This window comes from Lathyrus oleraceus, chromosome 3 (genome assembly GCF_024323335.1).
Source record: "Lathyrus oleraceus cultivar Zhongwan6 chromosome 3, CAAS_Psat_ZW6_1.0, whole genome shotgun sequence".
Lineage (NCBI taxonomy): Eukaryota > Viridiplantae > Streptophyta > Magnoliopsida > Fabales > Fabaceae > Lathyrus > Lathyrus oleraceus.
In genome coordinates, this window is record NC_066581.1 from 310,781,647 (window position 1) to 310,785,659 (window position 4,013).

The window sequence follows — 4,013 nt, forward strand, 5'->3', positions numbered from 1 at the left end:
ACTGAGCTTTTACATTGGGCTGAGATCAAGAACTGATAAGAATATTTTTCACTTGTTATCTTCAAGAACCTAGAAAGTGAGTTTTTCCTTAAGTGGGTGAACTCACAAACCAAACAAAGACTTGGCATTAAATCTACCCAAAAGAGATTTTATCGGGTTTAACTACAAACCCAAACAAACACTTCCTAAGGAAGAAATACTCGCTCAAGAGGAAAAAGAAATCCTAGTGAATTTATAATATTATCCTTTTCAAAACAACTTCCTCACTTAAACACAAAAACTTTTCTCAAAGCACTATGGCTAAATTTATGTGAGAGAAGAATAATATAATTTAGAGAGAAAAAGAGGAAGGTAATATATATATATATATATATATATATATATATATATATATATATATATATATATATATATATATATATATATATATATATATATATATATATATAACTTTTGGATGTGAAAAAATTAAAGGGAAAGCCTTTATTTATAGGCCAAAGGATGGTTCAGAAAAGTAAACGGTCCATGGGCAAAACTAGTTGGCTAATCAATTAGGTTTTTAATCTAATCGATTAGATGACCTAAATAATCGCTTATTTGTGCCCATTTTGGAAAGTTTTGATAAAGATTAGTTACCCTTCATTAATACATTGTCACAATCAACTATAAACTTGTTTTACCTTATCTAATCGATTAGGTATTTGGCCAGACAATTGAAAAATTTACCCTAATCAATTTGGCAGTTCCTAATTCATATGGCTAGGCTCAAAAGCTATTTTTGGTGGTTTTATTTGAGAGATAGAGGCTTCAAAAAAAGAGTTTTAGTGAATGTGTGATTTAGTCATATTACTTTACAAAAACACCATTGTGTTTTTACAAAACAATGATCACTCAAACATGATCAAACGAGCTTTCACACTTCATTTCTTTCACACTTTGAAGTCTTACCTTTGCTGGATAAACCAATCACATAAGCACTTTAATTGAATCTTCTTGAATATGAGTCTTGAGATATCTTAAAGTTAGATACCATCATCTGAGGATATCACTGATGATCATAAAACCCTGATTCTTTAGCTTGATTCGAAGAAAGAGCTTGAACAAATATCTTATGTATCTTTGACCGCTTGAAATAATGATCCTCCTAAAAATTTACATCCACACTTTTGCTCCCTAATATTAAAATTGTCGTTAATTCAGTCACTAAGTAATAAAAATCATTGTTAATTTACATAAAGTATAAAAAATATGGATGGAATTTTTTAAAATGACCATTATTTAAGAAATATATTTTAAATGACTAAAAACGAAATTTAAAATATTTAGAAGGATCAAAAACATATGTAATCTTATATTTTTATTTTTGTCAATAATAAATAAATAAAACATTTTATTCTATCTCATTTTCTCCATATTAACAATCACCACAACCGCATTTTGTATTAGAAGTGTGAGATGATTGAACTCTTTTGAAAAGGAATATTTCAAAACGAAATCATAAACATATTGAATGCAGTCTTTGTTTATGTTGCTATCATCCATATACACCCGTATATATAATTTTTAAAAAGTTGAACTAGTCCCAAAGAAATCATAGAAAGGAAGAAAAGAAAGCTAACTGTGATGTCTTTTTAGCATTCAGAGTCACATACACAATAATGCATGGTGTATGACGTGTTAACGATGTTTTAATTTATCCATAATAATGAATTGTTTTGAAAATGTTATGGTTATTGTTTGTTTAAAACTCATTATCACATACACAATAATTCATGCAAAAATTAGAAGAGTAACACTTGTCGTTCGTATATTTAAGAGGAGTAAAACGAAGCCTGTGCCACAATTAACATCGACTCCATATTATACTACTTCATGATTAACAAAACAAAACAAAAGTTTTGATTAGTTCAGATATAAATTTGTCGTCATCTAAGTTTCTATCGATTAAAATTAGGAGTTTATATAACTGTAGAATAATCATATAAATAAAAGTGTAATTTTAGTTTTGATTATTATTTTGTTTTCTATTGAAAAATATTCATTAAAGTTTGTTAAATACATCAAAAACAACACAAATTCAAGACAGCTAAAATAGACTAGAATTATAGCAGCCAAATTAATAACACAAAATATATTTTAAAAAAATAAATGTCACAAAACTAAAGTGATAGAAATATTTATATATGTCTTTGTATTTGTAAAATTGATGCATTTAATGTTAACCAAATAAATATTGCAACAAAACAGAAAGTTAAATAACCCAAGAATAAAACGACAAATAAAAGAACCTTGCAATATTATTTAAATAAAAGAGAAGATAACATGAGTGGTTCCAAATCAAAAAGTGAGCCATACCACACAGCTCCAATGAATATGGAAGAATGAACAGAGAAGTATAGGTTAATAATTCTTCATGTTGTTTAGTTTTTTTTTTAATTTTTAAATAGGTTCTTGAATTAAAAAAAATATAATAGAACTCTAAACTATTTTTTTCAAAAGTTAATAAAAATAAATAAATAAAATTTTGAGAATTAAATATGCATTCAGTTTTCTATAATATATATATATATATATATATAAGATCCGTAGACATCCGATGTAAGACTTACACCAAATCTCAATCATTAACGTAAATAGTCTATTTATTAAAGAAAAAAACTGACCGTATATTTTTTTTATTTAATGTAATCGTATGATTCAAGAGATTTGGTGTAAAGTTTTTAGACTTGATTCTGATAATCGTATGTTTTAAAATATTTTAGACTTATGGGTGGTTCTTGTGGAATTTTTACAAAAATAATCCACTTTTTGAAAAAAATTCCCAAAATACCCCCGGTTTCAAAAAAATCCCAAACTACCCCAGTTTTAGGAGGAGGCGCCAATTCAATTGGCGACTCCTCTTAAAAATTGAATGCAGGCGCCAATTGGATTGGCTAGGGCAGGTGCCCTACCCAATTGGATTGACGACCCTGTGTATAAGTTGATAGGAGACGCCAATTGGATTGGCGCCTCAGTGTAAAATGCAATTTTTTTGTTATAAATAGATGCGTTGTGTGAGTCATTGGTTCACATCTTAATTAATCATTTGACAATCATGTTTGGTGTTCGTCGCCGATACGGAAAGGTGATTTATGCGAGAGACAAACCTCAGATGCTGATGATGTTCTAGAACATCACTACGTTCGATCAACTGAAGAGGGAGCTGGTTCGTTGGTTAGATGGAAAAATACCAGAAGGGGAAAAATTAGAAGTATTGAGAGACTCAACAGTATCTTTGGTTGGGTGCGAATGAAGACTGATAAGGATGCTAGGGAAATGATGTTCGGTCGAGATGACATCAATTTGATTGTTGTAATCAGTTAGAAATATTTATGTTTTCAGATAGCTTAGTTTGTACTGATGTTTATTGTGAACCTCGTTGTAACAAAAACTTAATGATATATAATGGTTGAAGGTTACAGAAATACAATGCTACAAAAAGCTTAAGACCTAGATGATGCTCCTCGATTGAGACAGTTGTTCTTGTTGTGTCCTGGTTGACGACGGATACTACATAATCTTATCATTTTATCTGTGGAATCCATTTCTGTCCTGATACGTGTGCTGTTTGGCCTTTCTTTTTTCTTTCTACGCATCTCGTCGTTGTGCCAAACTATATCACCTTCATATGGAGGTCAGTATTCCTCCATTGGTAGTACCGAGAAGCTTTGATTATATACATTCATGACGGTGACGGTCTTGTACACATCAGATAAATGGTTGTAAGCGTCTTGACGAGTATAAGCGCATGCTGCAATGACATGGGAGCAAGGAATGCGGAAGACCTGGAATTTTCCACAATCGCACCAACTTCTATTTAGTCTAACATAGGCTAAATTTGGTTTCCCCTCATTGTTATCCATTGTTTCCTGGACGCTGAAATTTTGCCTATGACGGTCAAAGACTGTTACAGCGTGTGTGCTAGCTTTTATGCTCTCTTATTTCATGACCTTCATGCAACACTCACTGAATAC